This window comes from Hypanus sabinus, chromosome 31, assembly GCF_030144855.1.
Source record: "Hypanus sabinus isolate sHypSab1 chromosome 31, sHypSab1.hap1, whole genome shotgun sequence".
NCBI classification, from domain to species: domain Eukaryota; kingdom Metazoa; phylum Chordata; class Chondrichthyes; order Myliobatiformes; family Dasyatidae; genus Hypanus; species Hypanus sabinus.
In genome coordinates, this window is record NC_082736.1 from 33010054 (window position 1) to 33028792 (window position 18739).

At 42.5% G+C, this 18739-nt stretch overlaps 1 long non-coding RNA gene across 3 annotated transcripts in view; it reads left to right on the forward strand.

Moving 5' to 3' along the window:
• Positions 1 to 13588, forward strand: part of LOC132383676 (uncharacterized) — a 36158-nt gene extending 22570 nt beyond the window's left edge. For 2 of the 3 annotated variants that reach the window (XR_009508754.1, XR_009508755.1), the window contains exons 2-3: positions 10274 to 10377; positions 13181 to 13588. This is a non-coding gene — a long non-coding RNA (uncharacterized LOC132383676). Of the gene's footprint in view, positions 1 to 4205; positions 4306 to 7672; positions 7773 to 10273; positions 10378 to 13180 lie in introns of all 3 variants that reach the window. The other variant, XR_009508753.1, reaches the window with a different exon arrangement.
• The last annotated feature ends 5151 nt before the right edge of the window (positions 13589 to 18739 follow it).

Below are 18739 nucleotides of genomic sequence, written 5' to 3' on the forward strand. Positions count from 1 at the left end.
GTACCAGTTCGACGACAAACCTGAAAATTACCGTGCATGGTACTCCACATTCACCAACGCTATCAACGGAGTCCAGCTCAGAGCAACCCAAGAGTTGGATCTTATGGCGAAATGGCTGGGAAAAGAATCATGCGAACAGGTGAGACGCATACGTTCAGTGTACATCAACAACCCCAAGCTAGCCTTAAGCAAAGCATGGGAGAGACTTCGGGAGAGCTCTGCGGCCCCCGAAATTATTGAAGCGGCGCTATACCGACGTCTGGAAAATTTTCCTAAGGTGTCAGCCAAGGACCACATTAAGTTAAGGGAGCTCGGAGATTTATTCATGGATATCCAAGGAGCCAAAGAAGATGGCTACTCAACTGGTCTAGTATACCTTGATACTCCATCCGGGATTAGACAAATCGTGGACAAACTTCCATTTGGGCTGCAGGACAGGTGGGTGTCTGTTGCCTCAGAGTACAAAGAAGACCACAATGGTCAATTTCCTCCCTTTGAGTATTTCACTAGGTTTGTGTGCAAGGAGGCGAAGAAGCGAAACCACCCAAGGAAGCAGTACTGTTTACACCAAGCCAGATAAAACCTCTTTGAATAATTTCAACATTAATAAACCCATCTCAGTGCTTAAGTCTGAAGTCTTTACAACTAACCACGACCCTAGCAAGAATTGCCCATTGCATAACAAACCCCACCCCTTCAGAAAATGCAGAACGTTTAGGGAAAAACCCCTTGAAGAGAAGATGGCCCTTCTCAAGGAGAAAAGAATATGTTTTAAATGCTGTTCCTCTACCTCTCACCTTGCTAGAGAGTGTACGATGGCCTTGAAGTGTCCGGAATGTGATAGCACTAATCACGATAGGGCCATGCATCCCAGCCCATTACCACAAACCGACAACGCTCCTTCACCCCCACAACAGAACGGCGGGGAGAAGCTCACTCCAGGACAACAATTGTCAGCTCGAGCTGTACAGAAGTTTGTGGTCAAGCTCAGTCAAGCCGTTCTTGTTCAAAGATCTGCCTCACTAAGGTGTACCCTAAAGGAGCCAAAGACAAGGCCATCAAAGCCTATGTAATTCTGGACGGTCAGAGCAATCGCTCACTAGTCAGTCCAGAGTTCTTTAAATTGTTCAACATTGAGAGTGAGCAGTTCCCATACTACCTTAGAACTTGCTCAGGCAACGCGGAAACTCATGGAAGGAAGGCAGAAGGCTTCCAGCTTGAGTCCCTGGATGGTAAAGTCGTCATCTGTCTCCCTCCACTCTTAGAGTGCAATGAAATTTTGAATAACCGCACTGAGATCCCAATGCCAAGTGTGGTGCTAGACCAGCCACATCGCCAAACACATCCCAGAACTGGATCCAAAAGCAGAAATACTCCTGCTATTAGGAAGAGATGTTCTTCGGGTGCACAAGTTTAGGCAGCAGGTCAATGGACCACACGACGCCCCCTTTGCGCAACGCCTAGATCTAGGTTGGGTGGTGATAGGAGAGGTGTGCCCTGACAATGTACAGAAACCGATGGTTAGCACACTCAAGACTAATGTTCTAGAGAGTGGCCGCCATTCAATTTTTCAACCCCGCACAAGTGTCACTTGTATTAAGGAAGCACGACAAGGCTTTAACAAATGTAAAGTAACTGACAAGACGCTGGGTCAGTCAGTCTTCATTCAAACTGAGCATGATAATAAACTTGCTCAATCAGCTCAAGATACCATTTTCTTAAAAACAAAGGGCACCAAGGTCTTAAGAGATGAAGCAAATAATGGGGTCGCCCCACTGCCTTTCAGAGAACCACGCCAGTGCTTGCCAAACAACAAACAGCAGGCAGTCCAGCAGTTCACGCCCTTGCAAAAAACCCTGAAAAGGAAACCTGAGATACAGCAATGCACCCGATTGACCCACGAGGTACTGTGCGTGCTAATGGCAGAGGTCGCAGCCATTATAAATGCACGACCACTCCTACCCGTGTCTTCTGACCCGGAAAACTCCTTCATACTCTCGCCATCAATGCTCCTTACGCAGAAGGCAGGAGCTCCCCCTCCTCCAGGGGACTTCTCTGATAAGGATTTGTACTTAAAGCAGTGGAGACAGGTCCAGGCTCTGGCAAATTGGTCCTGGTCTCACTACATTCCCTAGCAGGGACGGACATGTCAGGAAGGTTGAGTTGAAAACTACCGACCAAGGTGATGTGAAAATATACCAAAGGCCTGTTACAGAAGTCATTCTACTTCTACCTAAGGACTGATTAGAGACTAAAGTTTTGTATTCTGTTCATTGTGACCTTACGAAGGTCAGGCGGGGAGTGTGTTGCCTTTATGGCAGTTATTTAGTTTATAATACTTTCGCTTAGTAATTCGTTTGTTAGCATTCTAGTTAAAGTTAGGATTGTTTAAAGTTGTCTGTGAGATATCGCGGCATGCGATGACGTCACATCCGGTTTCGCCGCGTCCTGTGGGAAAATACCGGTTTGGAGAAATGGGAAGGTGTGGGGTCAAGACATGTGTGAGCGCGAGCAAGCAGCAACGTTTTCTCTCTACGCACCAGAAACATTGTGAAAGCAACGCTGTGAGTTATGAGATCATCGATATGTTGAATTAAAATGTTAACGCCGATCCTGTTAAAAGGAACGACGGTCGATAATGTTTATGTTTTCGTTAGTTAAAGAGTTGCGGATAGTTTGCGTTGAAGTGTATTTAAAGCAGTCAATGGCGTAGGTAGATTCTGACTGTATGCTGCACTTTAATGTAATGTAGTTGTAGTTTTACCTTGCAAGTATTTATGATGTAAATGTAAGATTAAGAAAGAAACAAATGCTGTACAAATCTTGTATTGTTTTATCAACAGTTTTCACCATACGTCAATGTGGAAGAGTGAACAGTAAACGGTTAATCTTACTGTCGTTATTAACAAAGGTTTATCTCGGTGTTTAGTTCTGCATGATCTTACTCGCCGAGCCAGAACACTACACAGCCAGTTCCATCACTGGCATGCACTGCGGGGGTGGTCATGGCACAAACAATAGGAGCATTGAGATTGGCACACGATTGTAAAGGAAGTGGCAGGACATGTGGACGTTGTGTAGTTAGAAGGAAAAGTTTAGTTGGCCATTTGATTACTTGTTTAATTATTTAGGCAGAGTGTTTGGGCTGAATGACCTGTTCCTGTGCTTTACTCTTCTATGTTCTACTTTGGTCATTTTTGTGTCTTTGCACTGTACTCCTGCCATAGGGCGACACAATTTGATGCCATTCCAGTCAGTGATATGCATTGTGATTCTGATTCTGGTCCAGCTTTTTCTCCAACCCGAAACCTAGTGGACTGAGTGGAATCTCCTTGCCATTCCTGTTTCATAAAGCCTTTAAACATGGAACCTCCTTGTAACATGTCCTGTATATTTAGATAGCTGCTGGTGGGAGAAATATGCCCCCGAACCACCCCCCCCCCCAAATCATGCTTCACACTTACCTGATATGATATATTTATTCCATAATGAACCAAATTAACAAAGTGCTCGCAATTTGCTTCCAATACTTTGTAAGGCATTCTTATTCCAATTTTTGATATTGCCCTTTCTGCAATCTCATCAGGAGGAAGAGGTCTCCAGATTCTCTCTGAATTGTTGTTGATGCGCCAGTGATCATTTCTAATGACTGTAGCAAGATGCTTTCTTTTAACCACAGCAATGGCTGCAGAACTAGAATATCTGTAAGACACACCCACACTTGCTCCATCTAGAACATATGTGAAAGGGTTTTGTTTTACTGAACCTGATCAAGTCCACAGTGCCAATTAAATGAAATGTGACAGAGATTGCTTCAATCTAAGATATGGTCAATAGGAGAAAAAAATCAGTAGCGTTTACCTGAAGTTAAATGTACGACATCTCCACCTCCAATGTAAATGGCCCAATGTTTATAACCACTCCGGGATATTTGAATCAAGTCTCCAGGTCGTGGATGAGGGGAAGGCTGGAAATGAGGCAAGGATCACATTAGAAAGCAGTAGTGGATATTTGAAAATGTACAGTATTTGTTTATAACTCCATGGATTCTAGTGGTTAGGTCACCAAACAATAACTTGAGTGATATTAATCTCTGAGCTTGCAGAAGTGCATGCCGAATCTGCAGGTCATTCTGGTCTCTCTCTATGCCTATTTTCCCAGTGAATCTGTGCTGCAATGTCTCTAAGGCTGCTTTACCTTTCCAGGATTGTGGGGTCTGGAATGGATGGAAGTAATTTAGATGAGCCTGCTAATTATACGGCAAGATAATCGTGATTTCTGGTGTTCCAGCCACTTGAGAAGCAGGTAAGTATTTCACTTGTCTTTGTGAGTGTTTCTCAGCTGATCGTCACATCTGGTCAGGAAAATAATTGCAGCGGTTTGCTGATCCACGATTATAAGCTTTATAAGTGACTCTGCTCAGGAGTTATGGATTGCCTTATCAATGTACAGAAGGGATCAGATTATTAAGGCAATCCCTGTCCATCGTTGATTTCAATTACACTAGTGCCTGGGAAGAATGTGGTGTCCAGTAACACTTAGATCCACATTGATGAAGTGATTTGAGAGGTATCAAAACTCATCACGTCAACATATCAACTCCTGTCTGAGAAATGACTTGGATGCTCTCCAATTTCCCTACTGAAGCAACAGGTCAACAGCAGATGCCATCTCATTGGCTCGTCACTTAAACCTGGAACATCAAGATGTTCCATCATACATCAAGATGTTCTTTGTCAACTTCAACTCAATATTCAATATTATCATCCCAACAAAACTGACTAATAAGCTCCAAGACCTTGGTCCAAATGCCTCCTGTTCAATTGGATCCTGGATTTCCTCACTTGCAGACCCAGTCAGTTTGGGTTGGCAACAACGTCTCCTCCACATCTTCCATCAATACAGGTGCACCACCTGGCTACAAAAAGTAGTGGATGCAACCTGGTCTGTCATGGGTAAAGTCCTCCCCACCATTGAGCACATTTACATGAAACGCTGTCTCAGGAAACATCCGTCATTAAAGACCCATCACCCAGGACTTACTGTCTTCTCACTGCTGCCATCGGGAGGAAGGTGCAGGAGCCTCAGGACCACATGACCAGGTTCAGGAACAGTTCTTGCCCCTCAACCAACAGGTTCTTGAACTAAAAGGGACAGCTTCATTCAACCTCACTTGCCCCATCATTAAAATGACCCACAAACTATAGACTCACTTTCAAGGACTCTTCATCTCATATTCTTTATATTTATTGCTTATATATAATTATTATTCTTTTATTTCTCTGTGTTCATAGCTTGTTATGTTTTGCACACTGGTTGAACGCCCAATTGTTCTTTCACTGATTCTGCGATGGTTATTATTCTAGGGTGGATTTATTGAGTATCCCCACAAAAACATGATTCTCTGGGTTGTATATGGTGACATATATGTACTTTGACAATAAATTTACTTTGAACTTGAAACCAAAATCTGGGAAATAGAGACAGAGGTGAACCTGGAGGAAACGAGGGGTCCGAGATATCCTGGAACAATAACAAGACTGGAAATTAAATCCAAATGTTTGATTTTAGTGTGAAATTTGGTTGTTGCCTTGCTTATTCAATCAGTACAGCCTCTCACTGCTTGAAGTGAGGCTTCTCATAAAAGCTTCCCCACCCTGGGGAGGGAGGGGATTGTGTCTTCCCTCTCCGTTACAGATGTAATGATGTACAAATGTACAGACCAAATGTCTCTGTACATCAGTCCCCAGATCATTAGTGTTCTTGAACTCTAAGCTGACTCCACAACCTATGGTCTCACTTTCAAGGACTCCTATTATCAGTATTATTTCATTACTTATTTATAGTTGTTGTACTTTTCGAATCTTTTCTCTGCTCAAGCTGGTACGGGCATAGCCAAACACACTCAGTTCTCAATTGCTAGCAGCTTTTGTTCTGTTCTAGTGGTGTTTAGTATTGTGGCTTTTCTGAAGGTTTATATTGCTATTACTGTGTAAGTCTAATATGTGTGGTGCGTGGCCAAGTGGTTAAGGCATCAGTCTAGTGATCTCAAGGTCGCTAGTTCAAGCCTCAGCTCTGCAATGACATCAGTGCCAAGCTCTATGGTTCCTAGTGCCCTTCCCTTGGGCAACATAGATGGCATGGAGAGGGGAAAAAGCCTGTGTGCATATGTATACCCCTCAGGACTTCCAGGAGAAGAAGTCAGGAGAAGGTACACCAGTTCTCATTGAGGGGTGAGCAGTGGAAAGGGTGAGCGGCTTCAAGAAAAAGGCACGTCAGCAGCTCCCTTTCATTAGTAGATTCCATATATCACCAAAGACCCTTAGAAACTTCTCATGATACATGGTAGAGAGCATTCACATCGGTAACATCGCCGCCTGCTACGATGGATATAATGTGCAGGGTCACAAGAGGGTATAGAATGATGTTGACTCAGCCAGTTCCATCACTGGCATGCACTGCAGGGGTGGTCATGGCACAAACAATAGGAGCATTGAGATTGGCACATGATTGTAAAGGAAGTGGCAGGACATGTGTACGTTGTGTAGGTAGAAGGAAAAGTTTAGTTGACCATTTGATTACTAATTTAATTATTTAGGCAGAGTGTTTGGGCTGAATGACCTGTTCCTGTGCTGTACTCTTCTATGTTCTACTTTGGTCATTTTTGTGTCTTTGCACTGTACTCCTGCCGTAGGGCGACACAATTTGATGCCATCCCAGTCAGTGATATTCATTGTGATTCTGATTCTGGTCCAACTTTTTCTCTAGCCCAAACCCTAGTGGACTGAGTGGAGTCTCCCTGCCATTTCTGTTTCATAAAGCCATTAAACATGGAACCCACCCCCTTGTAACATGTCCTGTATATTTAGATAGCTGCTGGGAGGGAGAAATGTGACCCAAACCACCCTTCCAAATCATGCTTTGCACTTACCTGATATGATATATTTATTCCATAACGAACCAAATTTAAAAAGTGCTCGCAATTTGCTTCCAATACTTTGTAAGGCATTCTTATTCCAATTTTTGATATTGCCCTTTCTGCAATCTCATCAGGGGGAAGAGGTCTCCAGATTTTGTCTGAATTGTTGTTGATGCGCCAGTGATCATTTCTAATGACCGTAGCAAGATGCTTTCTTTTAACCACTGCAATGGCTGCAGAACCGGAATATCCATAAGACACACCCACACTTGCTCCACCTAGGACAAATGTGAAAGGGTTTTGTTTTACTGAACCTGATCAAGTCCACAGTGCCAATTAAATGAAATGTGACAGAGATTGCTTCAATCCAAGATATGGTCAATAGGAGAAAAAAATCAGTAGAGTTTACCTGAAGTTAAATGTACGACATCTCCACCTCCAATGTAGATGGCCCAATGTTTATAACCACTCCGGGATATTTGAATCAAGTCTCCAGGTCGTGGATGAGGGGAAGGCTGGAAATGAGGTAAGGATCACATTAGAAAGCAGTAGTGGATATTTGAAAATGTACAGTATTTGTTTATAACTCCATGGATTCTAGTGGTTAGGTCACCAAACAATAACTTGAGTGATATTAATCTCTGAGCTTGCAGAAGTGCATGCCGAATCTGCAGGTCATTCTGGTCTCTCTCTATGCCTATTTTCCCAGTGAATCTGTGCTGCAATGTCTCTAAGGCTACTTTATCTTTCCAGGATTGTGGGGTCTGGAATGGATGCAAGTAATTTAGATGAGCCTGCTAATTATACGGCAAGATAATCGCCATTCCTGGTGTCCCAGCCGCTTGAGAAGCAGGTAAGTATTTCACTTGCCTTTGTGAGTGTTTCTCAGCTGATCATCACTTCTGGTCAGGAAAATAATTGCAGCTGTCTGCTGATCCACGATTATGAGCATTATAAGTGACTCTGCTCAGGAATTATGGATTGCCTTATCAATGTAAAGGAGGGATCAGATTGTGGCAGATGGGTTTAAGGAAGGCAATCCCTGTCCATCGTTGATTTCAATTACAATGGTGCCTGGGAAGAATGTGGTGTCAAGTAACACTTAGATCCACATTTGATGAAGTGATTTGAGAGGTATCAAAACAAATCACGTCAACATATCAACTCCTGTCTGAGAAATGACTTGGATGCTCTCCAATATCCTTACTGAAGCAACAGGTCCACAGCAGATGCCATCTCATTGGCTCTTCACTCAAACCTGGAACATCTGGACAGCAAAGATACATACATCAAGATGTTCTTTGTCAACTTCAACTCAACATTCAATATTATCATCCCAACAAAACTGATCAATAAGCTCCAAGCACTTGGTCCCAATGCCTGCTGTTCAACTGGATCCTGAATTTCCTCACTTGCAGACCCAGTCAGTTCTGATTAGCAACAACATCTCCTCCACATCTTCCGTCAATACAGGTGCACCACAAGGCTACAAAAAATAGTGAATACAGCCCGGTCCGTCACGGGTAAAGCCCTCCCCACCATTGAGCACATCTACATGAAACGCTGTCTCAGGAAAGAAAGCAGCATCCATCATCAAAGACCCATCACCCAGGACTTACTGTCTTCACACTCCTGCCATCGGGAGGAAGGTGCAGGAGCCTCAGGACCACATGACCAGGTTCAGGAACAGTTCTTACCCCTCAACCAACAGGTTCTTGAACTAAAAGGGATAACTTCATTCAACCTCACTTGCGCCATCATTAAAATGACCCACAAGCTATGGACTCTTCATCTCATGTTTTTGATATTTATTGCGTATCTATAATTATTATTCTTTTATTTCTCCATGTTCACAGTTTGTTATGTTTTGCACACTGGTTGAACGCCCAAGTGTTCTTTCATTGATTCTGCGATGGTTATTATTCTAGGGTGGATTTATTGGGTATGCCCGCAAGAACATAAATCTCTGGGTTGTATATGGTGACATATATGTACTTTGACAATAAATTTACTTTGAACTTGAAACCAAAATCGGGAAATAGAGACAGAGGTGAACCTGGAAGAAACAAGGGGTCCGAGATATCCTGGAACAATAGCAAGATTGGAAATTAAATCCAAATGTTTGATTTTAGTGTGAAATTTGATTGTTGCCTTGCTTATTCAATCAGTACAGCCTCTCACTGCTTGAAGTGAGGCTTCTATAAAAGCTTCCCCACCCTGGGGAGGGAGGGGATTGTGTTTTCCCTCTCTGTCACAGACGTAAGCAGTGACCAAATGTCTCTGTACATCAGTCCCCAAATCATTAGTGTTCTTCAACTCTGAGCTGACTCACAACCTATGGTCTCACTTTCAAAGACTCCAAAACTCATGTTCTCAGTATTATTTCATTCTTTATCTACTATTATTGTTGTACTTTTCGAATCTTTTCTCAGCTCAAGCTGGTACGGGCATAGCCAAGCACACTCATTTCTCAATTGCCAGGAGCTTTTGTTCTGTTCTCGTGGTGTTTAGTATTGTGGCTTTTCTGAAGTTTTATATTGCTATTACTGTGTAGGTCTAATATGTGTGGTGTGTGGCCAAGTGGTTAAGGCATCGATCCAGTGACCTGAATGTCACTAGTTCGAGCCTTAGCGGAGGCGGTGTGTTGTGTCCTTGAGCAAGGCACTTAACCACTAATTTTTCCATACAACCTTGCCCAGGCCTCAGTCATCATCGAAAATCGATGGACAGCTGAAGAAGAAGGCCTAATTCTTTAATGCCATTGTGTAGTGACTTTGGGATGATACCAGTTGTTGAAATGACTATCAGGACAATGTATACCCTGTTCATGGTCTGCAGCCTTTCAATTACTCTCTTTTAGAATCACGGAGAAGTACAGTCAAGAAATAGATTCTTTGTCCCATCTAGTCTGTGCTGAAACCATTTAAACTGCCTACTCCCATCGACCTGCACCTGGACCATAGCCCTCCAGAACCCTCCCATCCATGTACCTATCCAAACTTACCTTAAATGTTGCAATTGAGCTTGCATGCACCACCTCCGCTGTCAGCTCATTCCACTCTCTCACCAGCCTCTGAGTGAAGAAGTTTCCCCTCATGTCCCCCTTTAACTTCTCACCTCTCACCTTTAATCCATGACCTCTGGTTGTAGTCTCATCCAACCTCAGTGGAAAAATCCTGCTTGCATTTATCTATATGCCTCATAATTTTGTATTTCTCTATCAAATCTCCAGTCAATCTCCTACATTCTAAGGAATAGAGACCTTTCAAACTTTCCATTTCACTCAGGTCCTCCAGACTCAGCAACGGTCTTGGGTCTTGGCCCAAAATGTCAACTGTACTCTTTCCCCCACAGATGCTGCCTGGCCTGCTGAGTTCCTCCAGTGTTTTGCGTGTGTCAGCACCATCCTTGTAAATTTTCTCTACATTCCTTCAACCTTATTTTCATCTTACCTGCAGGTAGGTGACCAAATTCAGCATTTTTCGAGTGTTGTTCACTTATTGTATGTTGTTTGTGTATGGAATGGCTATATCCATTAAGTGAGTTGTTATCATCTGTTTTATTGTATTTGTCCAGTTTGTCTTCATTTGTGCATTGATTGTTTGTCCGTCTTGATTTGTGTGTGGATTTTCATTGATTCTATTGTATTTCATTGTTCTACTGTGAATGCCTGCACAAAAATGAATCTTGGTGACATAACGTTGGCCACCTACTCATTCTTGACAAATCTGCCCCTTTACATTTCTCGCTCTGCTTCACCAGCCCTCCAAAGTCCTTTTTTTAGAGAGAACGTGCAAAAGACAACAAATTGTGCAAGTGCAAAAGGAAAAGGGAAATATGCTGCGAAGGAAGAAGGAAATATCTGTGAAGAATAAGAATTTCGGGTTGTCAGTTGTATACATTTCTCTGATATTAAATGTACCTATTGATCTGGCCATAGAGCCTTTGGTATTGCATTTCGTAGCTGCGTTGAATTGTTGGGGATTCGGGGGGGGGGGGTGGTATTGAGCATAAAGTTTCTCTTTATGCCGATGATCTTTTACCTTTTATATCAAATTGGATTACCTCCTTACCCCCAATGTTTTCACTATTTAATAAATTTAGCTGGCTTTCCGGATACAAACTTAATTTACACAAGAACGAACTCTTCCCAATTACTAGAGAAGCACAAATATTAGAATTTCATAATCTCCCTTTTAAAATAGTAGATAATCAAATCACTTACCTCGATATTACTGTAACAAGGAACTTTAAACATCTTTGAGAAAATTTTACTAATCTTTTCAATCATACAAAACAGTTTGGCACACTGGTCACCTCTGTCCATGTCTCTGGTAGGTCGAATTAATGTTGTTAAAATGTATATCCTTCCTAAATTTTTATACTTATTCCAATCTTTACCAATTTTTATTTCTAAAGCTTCTTTTGATATGTTAGATTCTATTATTTCATCCTATTTATGGACGGGCAAATGACCCAGACTTAATAAAGTTCACCTTCCAAAACCTAAAAGAGAAGGTGGTATGGCCTTGCCCAATTTTTGTTTTTATTACTGGGCAGCAAATATTCATTGTCTTACATTGTTCTTTCTTTCATAATCAGTCCGAAACAGGTGGCAATGGATTTTTTCCATTTCCGCACTTCCTTGTCATTTGCCTAAACTAACTGTGAATCCTCTCATTAGACATACTCTGTGAATATGGGCTCAGTTCAGAAAACATTATGGTCTTTATGGTTTCTCCTTTTCTAGTCCTGTCTTTCATAATCATCTTTTCCGACCTTCTATGCAAGACTTAACATTTCATGATTGGTACAGAAAGGACATCAGGCGTTTTGAAGATCTTTCCATGGACAATTGCTTTGCAACTTTTGAACAACTGTCTGCAAAGTTTAAACTACCTAATACTCATTCCTTTAGATATCTTCAAATTAGACATTTTATTAACCCTTTAATACCAAGTTTTCCTGAGATGCCCGGAAAAAATTGTTGTGGACTTGTTTCTTTTTATAAACCCATTGGGTAAAAGTTTAATATCTACTACTTTGATAAGTTAGCGACCTTGAGGCGTGCCCCCTTTGGTAAAATTTAAACTGCCTGGGAGTATGATTCCAATATGTCTCTGTCCGATAAGGTTTGGGATTCAATTCTTCAGTCAGTTAACTCAATCTCTTCATGTGCTCGCCACTGCTTTTTGCATTTCAAGGTTGTACATAAGGCTCGTATGTCTAAAGACAAATTATCACGTTTCTAGTCTGCTATTAGTCCCTTTTGCGACAAGTGTATAGTGCCGAGGCTTCTCTTACCCACATGTATTGGGCTTGTCCTAGTTTGGAGAAATTTTGGAGAGGTGTCTTTTTAACTTTATCCCATATCCTTAATTGCCACTTAGAACCTAACCCCTTGATTGCTCTTTTTAGCATTTTGGGTGAAGTTGACACGCGTTTGAGCCCACTAAATGGCGAACATTCTCCTTTGCCTAGACGCTTAGTTCTTTTTAGGTGGAGAGATGTTGCCCCACCCACTCATGCTCAATGGCTCAGAGACATTATGTCCTGCTTAGACCTTGAAAAGATTCATTATTCACTTCTTAATTTGGACATGAAGTTCCATAAGGTGTGGGGACCTTTTCTTGATTATTTTCATAACTCCTTTTTAGGTTAAAGGATTATCTTCCTTTTTCTTTCAGTGATTCAGTCCTTTACATCCAGCTTTCTTTTCTGGTTAACTTTTATGGGGTTATTTTTAGTGATGTGAAATATACTACAGTTTAGGTAGTAGGCAATACACTTTTTTTATATTCACAGCTCTATGGTGACAGAAGTTCTGATTAACTTTTCTGTATATCGTAACGGTTGGCTCGGAGTGTGCAGTGGGAGGGTGGGGCAGAAGATTACTTTATATGATTTTACTTCGGGTACTTTTGCATTATTGTAATGAATTGTACATCTGACATGTTGGTTTTGCACTGTTTAAATCTTTTTGTTGATTTTTTTTAGTTCTAATATAAAAACTTATTTAAAACATTAGTATTTTTTTAAAAAATGTATCTATTGAAATAAATAATAAATAAATGAGCTATAAATACCAGGAACATGAGATGAAGAGTTCCTGAAATGAACTGTTCCTGAACTGTGTCACTGATAATAATCCTGATTCTGATGCATCACTTGAACACGGCATGAGAGCATAGAAAACTACAGGAAAATATCCAACTATGTCTAGTCCCACCTATTGCCTACAATTGTCTACCTATTGTCTAGTCCTGCCTACAGATCCTGGTCTCCCGATGCCCTGTTGGCGGTGGACCGGCCATTTCCTAACTGGTGGACAGGGATCTACTTGGCATCACTATCTGGGAGCAACGCACACAAAATTCTGGAGGAATTCAGCAGGTCAGGCAGCATCTATGGAAATGAATAAACTGTTGATGTTTTGAGCCGAGAAAGGTTGAACACACATATTCTTGTGAGTTGCCCTGGATTTCCAGCTCCTGTGGAATCTCTTTATCGATAAGCAGGTGTGGTGATATCAGAACGTGATCGGAGCATGCATAGAAATGATGGAATGATTGGGAAGCATAGCAAGCAAAAGCATGCAAAGCATGGTTTTTTATTACTGTTAAATAAAAGTTCAATTCTTCCAGAATATGATTCATTATTAGTAACCCACGGCCGTATTAATATAAAGAACACAACAGCCTGGTGACTGGTGATGAGATTAAAACGTTTTTAAACAAACTTACCTTTTGACTTGACATATTCACTTTGATCACCACAACAGATTGGAACATCTGTTTCTTTTCAAAGTACTTGTTCTTCTTGTTTTGCTCTTGGCATGAGTTTGGACTTGACTTTGCTTTTTACTGCAAGATATTCACAAATCTAATGCCAGAGAGGAGCCAAAACTGACTTTCTCTAGGACTTTGGAAATCACCCGCCACAGCCCAAGGCACTTCGGCACAGCACACTGATCAAGTCCCAGCGATGTGAAGCATGCCTTGACGACACATCCGTCTGGCGCTGGGTCTATCTGAGGACAGTGATGCCATTGGCAGTGAGCTAGCAAAGCGTTTCTGCTCTCTGGCCAAGATGTGAGTGCTTCTGACATTCTCTGTGTAACTGTGTGTGGTAGCATGGGAGGTGTGCATGCTTATTATTGGGGTCTTATGCACCTCAAAGGGCCTCTCGAGAAGTGTGGGGGATGGGGGGGGCAGTGAGTTGCCTCTTAAAGTCACAGAACATGAACATTACAGCATAATGTTTGGCCCATAAAATTGTGCCGACCTTTTAACCTACTCTAAGATCCATCTAATGCTTTCCTCCCAAGTAGCCATCCAGTTTATATCTATCTAAGAGTCTCTTATCTGCTTCTACCACCACATTTGGCAGTGTATTGCACTCACCAGCACTCTCTGTGTGCTTTAAAAGATAAATGACCTCAGCCATCCTCCCTATACTTTCCTCCAATTACCCAAAAATTAAACCTCCTTGAATTGGCTCTTTCTGGCCTGGGAAAGAAGACTCGAGCTGTCCACCCTATCTGTCCCTCTTCTCACCTTACACATTTCCATGAAGTCACTTCTGATCCTCCTTCACACTGAAGAGAAGAGCCCTTGCTCATTCACCCTAGCACTGGGAGACCGCCAGTCTCCCTGAGGTCTCCTACATCTAAGGAGAGACCGCACGGAGGAACCGGAGCTGGAACTGGATTATCTTCTGATCGTAAGGGAAAATGAGGAAGTGATAGATAGGAGCCACCCCTCACTTGCAGGCGGCAGGTGCCTGGGTGGCAGTCAGAAAAGGGACAGGGACTAGGCAGCCAGTGCAGAGTATCCCTGTGGCTGCTCACCACAGTACTGCTTCAATCGACAGCCTGCCAGTGGGAAAGTGCAACGACCTGGTCCCTGATGCTGAGTCTGTCTCTGTGGCTCAGAAGGGGACGGGGGAAGAGGAGTGCAGTTCTGATAGAGGATTCCATAATTAGAGAACGGACAGGAGACTGTGGATGTTGAAGAGACACCCGGATGGTATGTTGCCTCCATGTTCCAGGGTCAGGGATGTCCCGGATCGGGTCCACATCATTCTAAAAGGGAAGAGTGAACAGCCAGAAGTCATGGTACACACTACCAAAGATATAGGTAGGAAAAGGGAGGCGGTCCTGAAGAGAGAATATAGGGAGCTGTAGAAAGCTGAAAAGCGGCACCTTCAGGGTAGTAATCTCTGGATTGCTGCCTCTGCCACACACCAATGAGGGTAGGAATAGGAGGATTTGGCAGATGTCTGCATGGCTGAAGAATTGGTGCAGGGGGCAGAGGTTCAGATTTCTGGATAGTTGGGATCTCTTACAAAAAGGACAGGTTACACCTGAATCTGAGGGGGACCAATAACCTTGTGGGCAGGTTGGCTAGATCTGTTGGGGAGAGTTTAAACTACTTTGGCATGGGGGATGGGATAGGGCTGAGGCTGGAGCAGTGGGTATACAAGTAGATGCAGTGCGTAGTGAGACTGTGAGGAAGAACAGACAGATGATAGGGCAAAACTGCAGTCCGTGGGATGTTAAAGAGTAACAGGAGGCCAAAATCAGAAAGGGTGGCAAATACAGGACTGATGGCATTATATTTGAATGCACACAGTAAACAGAATAAAGTAGGTGACGTTGCAGCAGTTAGAGATTGGGGGGTATGTTGTCATGGGCATCACTAAGCTGTGGCTGAAAGAAGATCATAGTTAGGACCTTAACTTCCAAGATTAAATGTTGCATCAAAAGGTCAGCCAGGTAGGCAGAGGGGGTGAGGTTAAAAATTGTTAAAAATTTTAAATCAAATCCTTGGAAAGAGGTGACATAGGATTTTAAGATATGGAATCTTTGTGGGTAGAGTTAAGAAACTGCAAGGGTAAAAAGTCTCTGATCAGAGTTATATACAGGGCTCCAAACAGTAGCCAGAATGAGGCCCGCAAGTTACAAGGGGAGAAAGAAAATGCATGTCAAAAGGGCAATGTTGTGATAGTCAGGGAGGTTTTCAATATGAAAATCAGGTTGCTGATATATCCTAAGAGAGAACATTTGTAGAATGCCTCTGAGATGAGTTTTTAGAGAAGTTTGTAGTTGTGCCCTCTAGGGTAAAAGCAATTCTGGATTGGGTGTTATGTAATGACCCAGATTTCATGAGGGAGCTTAAGATAAAGGAGCCATTAGTAGGCAGTGATCATAATATGGTAGAATTCGGTTTGCAGTTGGGGGGGGGGGTTAAGTCATATGTAACAATATTAATATGGAGTAAAGGGAAGTACACAGGTATGAGAAGTTGATTGGAAGGGGACACTAATAGGGATGACAGAAGAACAGCAATGGCTGGTGTTTCTGGGAGCAATTTGGAAGGTGCAGGAAAGATACGTCCCAAAGATGGAGAAGTACTCTTAAGAGAGGATGGGTCAGCTGTGGCTTACAAGGGAAGTCAAAGACAGCATAAAAGCAAAAGAGAGGGCATATTATAGAGTAATTAGTGGGAAGCGGCGGATTGGGAAGCTTATAAATGAACAGAACGCAACTAAATAAGCTATAAAGAAAGAAAAGGTTAACTATGAAGGTAAGATAGCCAATAATATCAAAGAAGATACCAACTGTTAGTTGTTTCAGATATATAAAGTGTAAAAGAGAAGCAAGAGTAGATATTGGACTGCTGGAAAATGACACTGGAGAGGTAGTAATGGGGAGGGGGTACAAAGAAATGACTGACAAACGTATGATGTATTTTATGTCAGGCTTCGCTGTTGAAGACACGAGCAGTATTCCAGAAGTTCGAGAGTGTTGGGGGCAGGGGTGTCATAGTGATTAACATGGAGAAAGTGCTTGATAAGCTGAAAGGTCTGAAGGCAGAAAAGTCACCTGGACCAGATGGTGTACACCCCAGGGTTCTGAAAGAGGTGGCTGAAGAGATTGTGGAGGCATTAGTAATGATCTTTCAAGATTCAATGGATTGTGGCATGGTTCCTGAGGACTGGAATATTGCAAATGTTATTCCACTCTTTAAGAAGAGAAGTGGCAGAAGAAAGGAAGGTCACCCTGACTTCAATAGTTGGGAAGATATTGGAGTCAATTATTAAGGATGAGTTGTCAGAGTACTTGGACACACATGGCAAGAGAGGCCAAAGTCAGTTTGGTTTCCTTAAGGGGAAACGTTGCCTGGCAAATCTTTTGGAAATCTTTGAAGAAGTAACAAGCAGGGTAGACAAAGGGGAACCGGTGAATGTTGTGTGCTTGGATTTTCAGAATGCCTTTGACAAAGTGCCACACGTGAGGCTGCTTAACAAGATAAGAGCCAATGTTATTACAGAAAAGATACTAGCATCGATAGAACATTGGCTGACTGGCAGGAGACAAAGAGAGAGAATAAGGTGCCTTTTATGCCACAGGGGTCAGTGTTGGAATCACTTCTTTTCACTTTATATGTCAGTGATTTGGATGAAGGAATTGATAGCTTTGTGATCATGTTTGCGAATGATATGAAAATAGGTGGAGTGGCAGATACTGTTCAGGAAGCAGGGAGTCTCCAGAACAAATGGCCAAAGAAGTGGCAGATGGTCAGTGTCAGGAAGTGTATCGTCATGCACTTTGGTAGAAAGAATTAAGGCGTACACTATTTTCTAAATGGAGAGAAAATTCAAAGATCAGAGGTAAAAAATGACTTAGGAGTCCTAGTGCAGGATTCCTTAGTTAGCTTGCAAGTGGAGTTGGTGGTGAGGAAGGCAAATGCACCGTTAGTATTCATTTTGAGAGGACTAGAATGCAAAAGCCAAAAGCCAGGATGGTGAGGCTTTATAAAGCATTGGCCAGACCGCACTTGGAGTGTTGTGAGCAGTTTTGGGCCCCTTATCTAAGAAGGGATGTGCTGGCACTGGAGAGAGTCCATAGGACAATCACGAGAATGATCCCAGAAATGAAAAGGTTAACGCATGTCGTGAAAACACTAAAAATACACAAAGCTATGTTGAGTTTCATTTTTATTTAAGAGTTTATTAACACGACATCATGGAGAGTCTGAAGCAGTCGTCCACCACCAGAACTCTGAATTCTAGGTTATACAGAGTTCATGTTTATACAGCAAGACAAACAACTGCACATAACTTTTTAGATCAGTACATGATCGATTAAAAGACGTCAAGTATTCTCTCAGTGCGATTGTAAAAGTCCTCTATGTTCCCTGTACTCAGGGCTTATAATTTACCCTCAGAGGCATCCTCACTCCTTGTTTCAGGGGCCTAGTGTCTTATTAATTTGAGTTTCTGGTACTGTGCTTATCATACAAGGTTAGTATTGACAAACATCAGCAGTCTTAAGCCCATCTGTTCCAGAATGGTCAAGTAGCCCATCAGACACTAGTTTTAACCATTTCTACCACAAAACATGAGGAGTATTTGATAGTTATGGGCCTGTCTCACTGGAGTTTAGAAGAATGAAGAGGGAATCTCATTGAAATCTTTTCAGTATTGAAAGATCTGGATGGAATGGACATGAAGAGGACGTTTCCTGTAGTGGGGAAGTTTAGGACCAGAGGGCACAGATAGAGTGGATGTGGAGAGGATGTTTCCTATAGTGGGGGAGTCTAGGACCAGAGGACACAGATAGAGTGGATGTGGAGAGAATGTTTCCTATAGTGGGGGAGTCTAGGACCAGAGGGCATGGATAGAGTGGATGTGGAGAGGATGTTTCCTATGGTTGGGGCATTTAGGACCAGAGGGCACAGATAGAGTGGATGTGGAGAGGATGTTTCCTATGGTGGGGGCATTTAGGACCAGAGGGCACAGATAGAGTGGATGTGG